This window comes from Nannospalax galili, unplaced genomic scaffold, assembly GCF_000622305.1.
Source record: "Nannospalax galili isolate Female #2095 unplaced genomic scaffold, S.galili_v1.0 scaffold37, whole genome shotgun sequence".
In the NCBI taxonomy this organism is placed as follows: domain Eukaryota; kingdom Metazoa; phylum Chordata; class Mammalia; order Rodentia; family Spalacidae; genus Nannospalax; species Nannospalax galili.
Window position 1 is genome coordinate 36096 of NW_008339765.1, and position 15557 is coordinate 51652.

The following is a 15557-nucleotide window of genomic DNA, read 5'->3' on the forward strand; positions in this document are numbered from 1 at the left end:
TTATGCCAATAGATCCAGATCGTCCAAGATAAGATTAAAAAACTCCAAGAAGATTTAGAAAAAAGGAGGTGAGAGTTTCAAGAAAACCCACTCTGGACCGGTTTACATGGCTTTTTATGCTACCTCCTCCCTCTATTTGGCCCCCTTCTTACACTTCTCCTTGTCCTTATTTTCAGACCCTGTATATTCAATAATTTCATGGGGTTTGTTCGTCAGAGAATAGAGGCATTCAAATTACATCAAGTCGAGGTGCATTATCACAGGCTCACTAGTCAGGAGCCAAACTCCCATGATCGGCCATCTTCATACGATTGCCCATCCCCTGCCCTCCATGTAGTCAATGATGGGTAAGACCCTCCCAGGCTGATGAACCTAAGAGAGGGGCCATGAAAAACAATCATGGTTACCCAAGGACGGGCAACTTCAGTATCTGAGGAGAGGCAACGTAAGACAGGGCATGGAGAGGCACCTTGGTGGATGAGATTCATAACACCCAGTAACGGGTAAGATCTCCACAGGGGAGACAACTTAAGACAGGGGTTGTGTTTCTCTGCCATTACAACAAAAGTAAAAGGGGGAATATGTTGGATCTCCAGGACACTCATAATTGTGGCATAACTTATGTCGAGGCCTATTGTAACTTCCTGAGGCTGAAAGTTTGACGACCTGTCTCTGGCCGGTCACTTCCTTGCAGAGGTGACTCAGCAGGGCCTGACCTCAAACTGCCCCTCCCCAATCACAGCTGGCATGGCCGATTCCCAGTGGCTCGTAGCCATTGCCCCAAATGACGTACACCTTTGCCCTTCCCTTTTCCACACCCCTTTTTGATTAAAGTATATAAGGTAATGCCTGACGCAATAAAGTGAGTTCCTGCCTCGACAAGACTCCCGACTTGGTGTGGTTTTTGAGTCGCCAACACTCACCATCCCGCTCAGCCCCTAAGAGAGGAACACAGGCTGGTCCTGGCCTCTCTCCCAGTGCTGTACCTGTCGGAGAGCGATCTGACAAATGGTGACTTCACAATGCTCCATTATTCCAACACTATTGCTCCATGTGTTATTATATTGCTCCATAGTGCTAGCAAAATGTTACAAGATGTGTTCACAATGTTTCTTTGTCATTTCACAATGCTTCATTTTGATGTCACAATGCTCCAGTATGCCAATACTATTGCCCCATGTGCTTATATATTGCTCCACAGTGCAATCAAAATGTTACAATTTGAATTCACAGTGTTCCTTTGTGAAATAACAATGTTCCAGTGTAACACTATCGCCCCATGTGCCATTTTCTGGATTCAATGTACCATCACAATGCTATCCGATGACTTCTCAATGTTCCTTTGTGACATCACAACACTACAATCCTATCGCCCCATGTGCCAATATATTGCTCCAATATGCCATCAAAATGCTACAATATGACTTTTCAATGTTTTGTTATACTATCACAATGCTCCAATGTCATAACACTATGGTCCCAAATGTGCCATCACAATGTTACAATATGACTTCACAATGTTTCATTGTGACATCACAATGCTCCTCTGTGACATCACCGTGTTACAATATGACTGCAAAATGTACCAATGTGCAATTAAAATGCTCCAATGTGACATCGCAATGCTGTAATCTCCCAACACCATAGTTATATGTGCTTACATTTCGCACCAATATGCCAACAATGTTACAATATGACTTCTGAATGTTCCCTTGTCACATCTCAGTGCTTGAATGTGACATCACAAAGCTCTGATATGCCAACACTATCGACCCATGTGCCATTATGTTGCCCCATTTGGCATCACAATGTTGCAATATAACTTCCCAATGTTATATTTTGATATCACAATGCTACAATATTTCTACACTATTGTCCCATGTGTTATTATATTGCTCCACTGTGTGAACAAAATGTTAAAATACGACTTCAAAATGTTCCATTGTGACAATACAATGCTCCAGTGCACCCAACTACCTACCCATGTGACAGTATATTACTCCAATGTGCCATCACAATGTAACAATATGACTTCAAAATGTAACATTACAACACTGTTGCCCCATGTGTCATTCTATTGCTCCAGTGAGCCATCACACTGTTAAAAATATAACTTCACCATGCCCGATTGTGAAGTGACTATGCTCCAATGTAACGACACAATGCTCCAATATGCCAACACTCTCGACACATGTGCCATTATATTGCTCTATATGCCATCACAATGTTAGAATATGTCTTCATAATGTTCCATTGTGACATCACAATGTTCCATTGTGCCTTAAAAGTCCTCGAATGTAACATGAAAATGTTCCAATGTGCCTACACTATCACCTCATGTGCCATTGTATTGCTCCAATGTGACATCACAATGTTACACTATGACTTCACAATGCTCCATGGTGTCATCACAACGCTCCAATGTGAAATCACAATTCTCCAATGTGCCATCACAATGCTCCAAAGTTCCCACACTAATGCCACGTGTGATATTATATTGCTCCAATATGTCATGACAATGTTACAATTTGACTTTGCAGTGTTCCAATGTGACATCACAATGGTCCAGTGTGACATCACAATGCTAAAATGTGCCAACACTATCGCCCCATGTGCCATTATATTGCTGCAATATGCCATCACGCTCTTACAATATGACATCACAATATTCCATTGTGACTTCAAAATGCTCCAATTTGAAATCACAATGCTCCAATGTGCCATCACAATGTTACAATATGACTTCACAATAATCCATTGTGATGTAACAATGCTTGAAGATGACATCAGAATCCTCAAATGTGCCAACAGTATAGCCCCATTTGTGAATATACTGCTCCAATGTGCCATCACAATGTCCCATTGTGACATCACAATTATCCAGTGTGACATCACAATGCACCAATTGACATTAAAAAATTCCATTCCAAAATGCCATTGAGAGTGTTACAATATGACTTCACAATGTTCAAATTTGACTTCACAGTGCTTTAGTATGAAACCACAATGCTCCAATGTGCCAACACTAACTACCCAAGTGCCATTAGATTTCTCCAACATATCATCACAATGTTATAATATGCATTCACAATGTTACCTTGTCACATCACAATGCTCAAATGTGACATCACAATGTTCTATGGTGCCATCACAATGTTAAAATGTGACTTTACAGTGTTCCACTATGATATCACAGTGCTCCAATGTGAGATATCAACTCTCCAAAGTGCCAAAACTGTCACCCTGTGTACCTTTATATTGCTCCAATATGCCATCACAATGTCACAGTAGGAATTCTAATGTTCCAATGTGATATCACAATTCTCCAATGTAACAATAGTATCGATTCATGTGCCTTTATGTTGCTCCAAAGTTCCATGACAATGTTCCAATATGACTTAACAATGTTCCATTGTGACATCACAATGCACCAAGGTGACTTCACAATGTTCCATTGTGACATCACAATGCTCCAATATTCCAACACTATCGCTCCATGTGTTTTTACATTGCTCCATAGTGCCAGGAAATGTTACAAGATGACTTCACAATGCTCCTTTCTCATTTCACAATGTTTCATTTTGATGTCACAATGCTCCAGTATGTCAATACAATTGTCCCGTGTGCTTATATATTGCTCTGTAGAGCAATCAAAATGTTACAATATGAATTTACAGTATTCCTTTGTGACATTACAATGCTCCAGTGCAACACTATCGCCCCATGTGCCATTTTCTTGATTCAATGTACCATCACAATGCTAATCGATGACTTCTCAGTGTTCCTTTGTGACATGACAATACTTCAGTGACCCAATACTGTCACCCGATGTGCCAATATATTGCTCCAATATGCCATCAAAATGCTCCAGTATGACTTTTCAATGTTCCATTATAACATCACAATGCTCCAATGTGCTAATACTATGGTCCCAAATGTGTCATTACAATGTTACAATATGACTTCACAATGTTTCATGGTTACATCACAATGCTCCTTGGTGCCATCACTGTGTTACCATATGACTGCAAAATATACCAATGTGCAATTAAAATGCTCCAATGTGACATCACAATGCTTTAATCTACCAACACCATAGGTCCATGTGCTCGTATATGGCTCCAATATGCCAACAATGTAACAATATGACTTCTGAATGTTCCCTTGTCACATCCCAATGCTGGAATGCGGCATCACAATGCCCTGATATGCCAACAGTATCAACCCACGTGCCTCTATGTTGCCCCAATCTGGAATCACAGTGTTGCAATATAACTTCCCAATGTTATATTTTGACATCACAATGCTCCAATATTTCAACACTATTGTCCCATGTGTTATGATAATGCTCGTTTGTGCCATCAAAATGTTAAAATACGATTTCTCAATGATTCATTGTGACAAGAAAATGTTCCAATATTCCAACACTATTGCTCCATGTGTTATTATATTGCTCCATTGTGACATCACAGTGCTGGAATGTGACATCACAATGCTCCAATATGCCAACCCTATCAATCCATGTGCCATTATATTGCCCCATTTGGCATCACAATGTTGCAATGTTATTTCACAATGTTACATTTTGACATCACAATGCTCCAATATTTCAACACTATTGTCCCATGTTTTATTATATTGCTCCACTGTGTGATCAAAATGTTAAAATACGACTTCACAATGTCCTATTGTGACAATACAATGCTCCAATGTGCCAAACTACCTACCCATGTGCTAGTATATTGCTCCACTGTGCAAATACAATGTAACAATATGACTTCAAAATGTGACATCACAACACTGTTGCCCCATGTGCCATTGTATTGCTCCAGTGAGCCATCACACTGTTAAAAATATAACTTCACAATGCCCCATTGTGAAGTCACTATGCTCCAATTTGACGACACAATGCTCAAATGTGCCAAAACTATTGCCCCATGTGCCATTATATTTTTCCAACGTGCCATCACAAGGTAACACTATGACTTCAAAATGTGACATCACAATCCTGCAGTGTGCCAACACTATTTCCCCATGTGCCATTCTATTGCTCCAATGCACCATCACACTGTTACATTATGACTTCACAATGCTCCATTGTGAAGTCACAATGATTCAATGTGATGTCTCAATGCTCCAACGTTCCTTAACTCTCATGACATGTGCCATTATATTGCTCTATATGCCATCAAAATGTTCGAATATGTCTTCATAATATTCCATTGTGACATCACAATGTTCCATTGTGCCTTCAAAGTCCTCCAATGTAACATGAAAATGTTCCAATGTGCCAACACTATCACCTCATGTGCCATTATATTGCTCCAATATGCCATCACAATATTACAGTAGGAATACTAATGTTGCAATGTGACATCACAGTTCTCCAATGTAACAATAATATTGACTCATGAGCCTTTATATTGCTCCAAAGTCCATGACAATGTTACAATATGACTTCACAATGTTCCATTATGACATCACAATGCACCAAGGTGACTTCACAATGTTCCATTGTGACATCACAATGCTGCAATATTCCAACACTATAGCTCCATGTGTTATTATATTGCTCCATAGTGCTAGAAAAATGTTACAAGATGACTTCACAATGTTCCTTTGTCATTTCACAATGCTTCATTTTGATGTCACAATGCTCCAGTATGCTAATACTATTGCCCAATGTGCTTACATATTGCTCCATAGAGCAATCAAAATGTTACAATATGAATTCACAGTGTTCCTTTGTGACATCAAAATGCTCCAATGCAACACTGTCGCCCCATGTGCCGTTTTCTTGATTCAATGTACCATCACAATGCTAACTGATGACTTCTCAGTGTTCCTTTGTGACATCACAATACTACAGTGACCCAATACTGTCACCCCATGTGCCAATATATTGTTCCAATATGCCCTCAAAATGGTACAGTATGACTTTTCAATATTCCGTTATAACATCACAATGCTCCAATGTGCTAATACTATGGTCCCAAATGTGCCATTACAATGTTACAATATGACTTCACAATGTTTAATTGTTACATCACAATACTCCTTGGTGCCAGCACCGTGTTACCATATGACTGTAAAGTGTACCAATGAGCAATTACAATGCTCCAATGTGATATCACAATGCTTTAATCTGCCAACACCATAGGTCCATTTACTAGTATATGGCTCCAATATGCCAACAATGTTACAATATGACTTCTGAATATTCCCTTGTCACATATCAGTGCTCGAATGTGACATGATAATACTCTGATATGCCAGCACTCTCCACCCACGTGCCAATATATTGCCCCAATTTGGCATCACAATGTTATAACATAACTTCACAATGTCACATTGTGACATCACAATGCTCCAGTATTTCAACACTATTGACCCAAGTGTTATTGTATTGCTCCACTGTGCAATCAAAATGTTAAAATACTACTTCACAATTTTCCCTTTTGACAATAAAATGCCCCAATGTGCCCAACTACCTACCCATGTGCCAGTACATTGCTCCAATGTGCCATCACGATCTTACAGTATAACTTCAAAATGTAACAGCACAACACTCTTGCCCCATGTGCCATTCTATTGCTCCAGTGAGCCAGCACACTGTTAAAAACACAACTTCACAATGTCCCAATGTGAAGTCACTATGCTCCAATGTGACGACACAATGCTCCAAAATGCCAACACTATCACCCCATGTGCCAATATATTGCTCCAATATGCCCTCAAAATGCTACAGAATAACTTTTCAACGTTCCATTATAACATCACAATACTCCAACGTGCTAACACTATAGTCCGAAATGCACTATCACAATGTTACAATATGATTTCACAATGTTTCATTTTTACATCACAATGCTCCTTGGTACCATCATCGTGTTACCATATGACGGCAAAATGTACCAATGTGCAATTAAAATGCTCCAATGTGACATCACAATGCATTAATATGCCAACACCATAAGTCCATGTGCTAGTGTATAGCAAAAATATGCCAACAATGTTACAATATGACTTCTTAATATGCCCTTGTGATCTCACAATGCTCGAATATGACATCACGATGCTCCAATATGCCAACCCTATTGATCCACATGCCACTATATTGCCCCAATTTGGCATCACAATGTTACAATATTAATTCACAATGTTACATTTTGACATCACAATGCTCCAATATTTCAACACTATTGTCCCATGTGTTATTATATTGCTCTATTGTGCCATCAAAATCTTAAAATTCGACTTCACAATGTTCCATTGTGATAATACAATGCTCCAATGGGCAAAACTATCTCCTCATGTGTCATTGTATTTCTCCAATGTGCCATCACAATATAACAATATGACTTCAAAATGTGACATCACAACACTGTTGCCCCACGTGCCATTCTATTGCTCCTATGAGCCACCACACTGTTAAAAATATAACTTCAGAATGCCCCATTATGAAGTCACTATGCTCCAATGTGACATCACAATGCTCCAGTGTGCCAACAAAATTGCCCCATGTGCCATTACATTGCTCCAACATGCAATCAAAAGGTAAAAATATGACTTGAAAATGTGACATCACAATCCAGCAGTGAGCAAACACTATTTCCACATATGCCATTCTACTGCTCCAATGTGCCCTCGCACTGTTACAATATGACTTCACAATGCTCCATTGTGAATTCACAATGATCCAGTGTGATGTCACAAGGCTCCACGGTGCCAAAATTCTCGCCACATGTGCCATTATATTCCTCCATATGCCATCACAATGTTACAATATGTCTTCATAATATTCCATTGTGACATCACAATGTTCCATTGTGCCTTCAACGTCCTCCAATGTGGCATGAAAATGTTCCAATATGCCAACCTTATTACCTCATGTGCCATTGTATTGCTCCAATGTGACATCACAATGTTACAATATGACTTCACAATGCTCCAGGGTGTCATCACAATGCTGCACTGTGAAATCAAAATGCTCCAGTGTGCCTTCACAATGCTCCAAAGTTCCGACACTAATGCCACATGTGACATTATATTGCTCCAAAGTGTCATGACAATGTCACAATTTGACTTCACAAAGTTCCAATGTGACATCACAATGGTCCAGTGTGACATCACAATGCTTCAATGTGCCAAGACTATCACCCCATGTGCATTATATTGCTCCAATATGCATCACGATCTTACAATATGACTTCACAATATTCAATAGTGACATCCAAATGCTCCAATTTGACATCAGAATGCTCCAGTGTGCCATGACAATGTTACAGTATGACTTCACAATAATACATTGTGATGTAACAATGCTTGAATATGACATCACAATTTTCCAATGTGCCAACCCTATCGCCCCATGTACCATTATACTGCTCCAATGTGCATTCACAATGTTCCATTGTGACATCACAATTATCCAGTGTGATATCACAATGCTCCAATATGACATCATAATGCACCAATGTGACATCAAAATATCTCAAAATGCCATTCAGAGTGTTGAAATATGACTTCCCAGTGTTCAAATTTGACTTCACAATGCTTTAATATGACACAACAATGTTCCAATGTGCCAACATTAACTCCCCAAGTGCCATTATATTTCTCCAATATATCATCACAATGTTACCATGTGCCTTCAGAATGTTCCCTTCTCACAGTACAATCCTCAAATGAGACATCACAATGCTCCATGGTGCCATCACACTCTTACAATATGATGTCACAATGCTCCATTGTGAAGTCACAATGCATCAATGTTCCAACACTATCATCTCATGTTCCAACATATTGCTCCAATGTGACATCACAATGTTACAGTATGACTTCACAATGCTGCAATGTGACCTGACAATGCTCCAATATGCCAACACTGTTGCCCCATGTGAAATAACAATGCTCTTTGGTGCCATCACAGTGTTAAAATATGACTTTACAGTGTTCCATTATGATATCACAGTGCTCCAATTTGAGATATCAAATCTACAAAGTGCCAAAACTCTCTCCTTGTGTACCCTTATATTGCTCCAATATGCCATCACAATGTCACAGTAGGGATTCTAATGTTCCAATGTGACATCACAATGCTCCAATATAACAATGGTATCGGTTCATGTGCCTTTAAGTATCAGTTCATGTGCTTTTATATTGCTCCAATGTTCCATGACAATGTTACAATGTGACTTCAGAATGTTCCATTGTGACATCCCTATGCTCTAAGGTGACTCCACAGTATTCGATTGTGACATCACAATGCTCCAATATTCCAACGCTATTATGCCATGTGTTATTATATTGCTCCATAGTGCCAGCAAAATGTTACAAGATGGCTTCACAATGTTCCTTTGTCATTTCAAATTGCTTCATTTTGATGTCACAATGCTCCAGTATGCCAATACTACTGCCCCATGTGCTTATATATTGCTTCATAGTGAAATCAAAATGTTACACTGTGAATTCACAGTGTTCCTTTCTGACATCAGAATGCTCGGGTGTAACACAATCGTACAATGTGCCATTTTTTTTGTTTCATTGTACCATCACAATCCTAACCGATGACTTCTCAGTGTTCCTTCTTGACACCACAATACTACAATGAGCCGATACTATCGCCACATGTGGCAATATATTGTTCCAATATGCCATCAAAATGCTACAATATAACTTTTCAATGTTTCGTTATAACATCACAATGCTCCAGTATGCTAACACTATGGTCCCAAATGTGCCATCTAAGTGTTAAAATATGACTTCACAATGTTTCCTTGTTTCTTCACAATGGTCCATAGTGCTATCAACGTGTTACAATATGACTGCAAAATGTACCAATGTGCAATTACAATGCTCTAATATGACATCACAATGCTTTAATCTGCCAACACCCTAGGTCCATGTGGTAGCATATTGCTCAAATATGTCAACAATGTTACAATATAACTTCTGAATGTTCCCTTGTGGCATCACAATGCTCTAATATGACATCATAATGCTTTAATCTGTCAACAACATAGGTCCATGTGCTAGTATATTGCTCTAATATGCCAACAATGTTATAATATGACTTCTGGATATTCCCTTGTGACATCACAATGCTCCAATATGCCAACACTATCGACCCACGTGCCAATATATTGCCCGAATTTGGCATAAAAATGTTACAATATAATTTCACAATAATACATTTTGATATCACAATGCTCCAATATTTCAACACTATTGCCCAATGTGTTACTATATTGCTCAAATGTGACATCACAATGTAACAATATGACTTCAAAATGTGACATCACAACTCTGTTGCCCCAGGTGCCATTCTATTGCTCCAATGTGCCATTGCACTTTTACAATATAACATCACAATGGCCATTGTGACCTCACAATGATCCAATGTGAAGTCATAAGGCTCCAATGTGACAACACTCTCGCCACATGTGCCATTGTATTGCTGTATATGCCATCACAATGTTACAATATGAATTCGCATTGTTCCACTGTGACATCACAATGTTCCATTGTGCCTTCAAAGTACTCCAATGTGACATGAAAATGTTCCAATGTGCCAACACTATCACCTCATGTGCCATTATATTGTTCCAATATGCCATCACAATGTTACAGTGTGACTTCACAATGCTATGACTTCACAATGTACAATTTTGAATTCACAATGCTTTAATATGACATCACAATCCTCCGATGTGACAACTCTATCTGACGAAGTACCATTGTATTGCTCCAATATGTCATCACAATGTTACAATATGCCCTCATAATGTTCCCTTGTCACATCACAATCCTCATATGTGACATCACAATGCTCCAATGTGCCATCACAATGGTATAATATGACTTCACAATAATCCATTGTGATGTAACAATGCTTGAAGATGACATCAGAATTCTCAAATGTGCCAACAGAATTGCCCCATGTGCCATTACACTGCTCCAGCATGCCATCACAATGTTCCATTGTGACAACACAATTATCCATTGTGACATCACAATGCGCCAATGTGACATCACAATGCACCAATGTGACATCAAAATATTGCATTCCAAAATGCCATTCAGAGTATTACAATATGACTTCACGATGTTCAAATTTGACTTCACAGTGCTTTAGTATGACACCACAATGCACCAATGTGCCAACACTAACTACCCAAGTGCCATTAGATTTCTCCAATATATCATCAAAATGTTATAATAAGCATTCACAATGTTCCCTTGTCACATCACAATCCTCAAATGTGACATCACAATGCTCTATGGTTCCATCACAATATTAAAATATGACTTTACAGTGTACCATTATGATATCACAGTGCTCCAATGTGAGATATCAATTCTCCAAAGTGCAAAAACTGTCACCCTGTGTACCCTTATATTGTTCCAATATGCCATCACAGTGTCACAGTAGGAATTCTAATGTTCCAATGTGACATCACAATGCTCCAATGTAACAATAGTATCGACTCATGTGCCTTTATATTGCTCCAAAGTTCCATGAATATGTCACAATGACTTCACAATGTTCCATTGTGACATCACAATGCTCCAAGGTGACTTCACAATATTCCATTGTGACATCACAATGCTCCAATATTCCAACACTATAGCTCCATGTGTTATTATATTGCTCCATAGTGCCAGCAAAATGTTAAAAGATGACTTCACAGTGCTCCTTTGTCATTTCACAATGCTTCATTTTGATGTCCCAATGCTCCACTATGCCAATATAATTTCCCCATGTGCTTATATATTGTTCCATAAAGCAATCAAAATATTACAATGTGAATTCACAGTGTTCCTTTCTGACATCTCAATGCTCCAGAGAAACAGTATTGCCCCATGAGCCATATTCTTGATTTAATGTACCATCACAATGCTAACCGATGACTTCTCAGTGTTCCTTTGTGATATCACAATTCTACAATGACCCAATGCTATCGCCCCATGTGCCAAAATGTTGCTCCAATATGCAATCAAATACTACAGTATGACTTTCCAATGTTCCATTATAACATCACAATGCTCCAATGTGCTAACACTGTGGTCCCAAATGTGCTATCACAATGTTACAATATGATTTCACAATGTTTCATTGTTACATCACAATGCTCCTTGGTACCATCACCGTGTTAACATATGAGAGCAAAATGTACCAATGTGCAATTAAAATGTTCCAATGTGACATCACAATGCATTAATATGCCAACACCATAAATCCATGTGCAAGTATATGGCTACAATAGGCCAACAATGTTACAATATGACTCTTGAATATTCCCTTGTGACCTCACAATTCTTGAATGTGACATCACAATGCTCCAATATGCCAATCCTATTGATCCACATGCCATTATATTGCCCCAATTTGGCATCACAATGTTACAATATTAATTCACAATGTTACATTTTGACATCACAATGCTTCAATATTTCAACACTATTGTCCCATGTGTTATTATATTGCTTCATTGTGCCATCTAAATGTTAAAATTCGACTTCATACTGTTCCATTGTGATAATACTATGCTCCAATGTGTGAAACTATCTCCCCATGTGACATTATATTGCTCCAATGTGCCATCACAATGTAACAACATGGATTCAAAATGTGACATCACAACACTGTTGCCTCACGTGCCATTCTATTGCTCCTGTGAACCATCACACTGTTAAAAATATAACTTCAGAATGCCCTTTGTGAAGTCACTGTGCTCCAATATGACATCAAAATGCTCCAATGTGCCAACACTATCGCTCCATGTGCTATTACATTGCTCCAACATGCAATCAAAAGGTTACAATATGACTTCAAATAGTGACATCACAATCCTGCAGTGTGCGAACACTTTTTCTCCATGTGCCATTCTATTGCTCCGATGTGCTTTCGCACTCTTACAATATGACTTCACAATGCTCCATTGTGAAGTCACAATGATCCAATGTGATGTCACAATGCTCCACTGTGCCAACACTCTCGCCACATGCCATTATATTTCTGTATATGCCATCACAGTGTTACAATCTGTCTTCACAATATTCCATTTTGACATCACAATGTTCCATTGTGCCTTCAAAGTCCTCCAATGTGGCATGAAAATGTTCCAATATGCCAACCTTATCACCTCATGTGCCATTATATTGCTCCAATGTGACATCACAATGTTACAGTATGACTTCACAGTGCTCCAGGGTGTCATCACAATGCTCCAGTGTGAAATCAAAATGTTTCAATATGCCATAACTATGCTCCAAAGTTACAACACCAAAGCCAGGTGTTTCGATATATTGCTCCAATGTGTCATGACAATGTTACAATTTGACTTTGCAATGTTACAATGTGACATCACAATGCTGCAATGTACCAACACTACTGCCCCATGTACCATTATATTGCACCAATATGCCATCACGATCTTACAATATGACATCACAATATTCCATTGTGACTTCAAAATGCTCCAATTTGACATCAGAATGCGCCAATGTGCCATCACAATGTTACAATATGACTTCACAATATTACATTTTGACATGACAATGCTCCAATATTTCAACACTATTGTCCCATGTATTACTATATTGCTCCAATGTGCCATCACAATGTAACAATATGACTTCAAAATGTGACATCACAACACTGTTGCCCCAGGTGACATTTTATTGCTCCAATGTGCCATTGCACTGTCACAATATGACATCACAATGCTCCAGTGTAACACTATCGCCCCCTGTGCTATTTTCTTGATTCAATGTACCATCACAATGCAAACAGACGACTTCTCAGTGTTTCTCTGTGACATCACAATCCTACAATGACCCAATACTATCGTCCCATGTACCAATATATAGCTCGAATATGCCATCAAATGCTACAGTATGACTTTTCAATGTTCCATTATAACATCACAATGTTCCAATATGCTAACACTCTGGTCCCAAACGTGCCATTACAATTTTACCATATGATCTCACAATGTTTCATTGTTACATCACAATGATACTTGGTATCATCACCGTGTTACCATATGACCACAAAATGTACCAATGTGCAATTAAAATGCTCCAATGTGACATCACAACGCATTAATATGCCAACACCATTAGTCCATGTACTAGTACATGGCTACAATATGCCAACAATGTTACAATATGATTCCTGAATATTCCCTTTCGACCTCACAATACTCGAATGTGACATCACAATGCTCTGATATGCCAACCCAATTGATCAACATGCCATTATATTGCCCCAATTTGGCATCACAATGTTACAATATTAATTCACAATGTTATATTTTGACATCACAATGCTCCAATATTTCAACACTATTGTCCCATGTGTTATTATATGGCTCCATTGTGCCATCTAAATGTTAAAATTTGACTTCACAATGTTCCATTGTGATAATAAAATGCCCAATGTGTGAAACTCTCTACCCATGTGGCATTATATTGCTCCACTGTGCCATCACAATGTAACAATATGACTTGAAAATGTGACATCACAACACTGTTGCCCCACGTGCCATTCTATTGTCCCTAAGAGCCATCACACTGTTAAAAATATAACTTCAGAATGCCCCATAGTGTAGTCACTAGGCTCCAATGTGACATCACAATGCTCCAATGTGAAAACACTTTCGCACCATGTGCCATTATATTGCCACAACATGCAGTGAAAAGGCAACAATATGACTTGAAAATGTGACATCACAATCCTGCAGTGTACGAAAACTTTTTCCCCATGTGGCATTCTATTGCTCCAATGCACCATCTCACTGTTACCATATGACTTCACAATGCTTCATTGTGAAGTCACAATAATCCAATATGACGTCACAATGCTCCACTGTGCCAACACTCTCGCCACGTGTGCCATTATATTGGTCTATATGCCATTACAATGTTACAATATGTCTTCATAATGTTCCATTGTGCCTTCAAAGTCCTCCAATGTGGCATGAAAATGTTCCAAGTTGCCAAACTTATTAGCGCATGTGCCATTATATTGCTCCAATGTGACAGCACAATGTTACAATATGAATTCACAATGCTCCAGGGTGTCATTACAATGCTCCAAAGTTCCAACACTAATGCCACGTGTGACATTATATTGTGCCAGTGTGTCATAACAATGTTACAATTTGACTTCGCAATGTTCCAATATGACATAACAATGCTCCAGTGTGACATCATAATGCTCCAATATGACAACACTCTCACCCCATGTGCCATTATATTGCTCCAATATGCCATCACAATCTTAAAATATGACTTCACAATATTCCATTGTGACTTTCAAATGCTCTGATTTGCCATCAGAATGCTCCAATGTGCCATGACGTTACAGTATGACTTCACAATAATCCATTGTGATGTAACAATGCTTGAATGTGACATCACAATTCTCCAATGTTCCAACCTTATCGCCCCATGTAAAATTATACTGCTCCAATGTGCCATCACAATGTTCCTTTGTGACATCACAATTATCCAGTGTGACATCACAATGCTCCAATTTGACATCACAA

General features: G+C 38.7%; 1 pseudogene; it reads left to right on the top strand.

Annotated features, from left to right (window-relative positions):
• Positions 1-15557, top strand: part of LOC103735325 — a 101068-nt pseudogene that overhangs the window by 2028 nt on the left and 83483 nt on the right.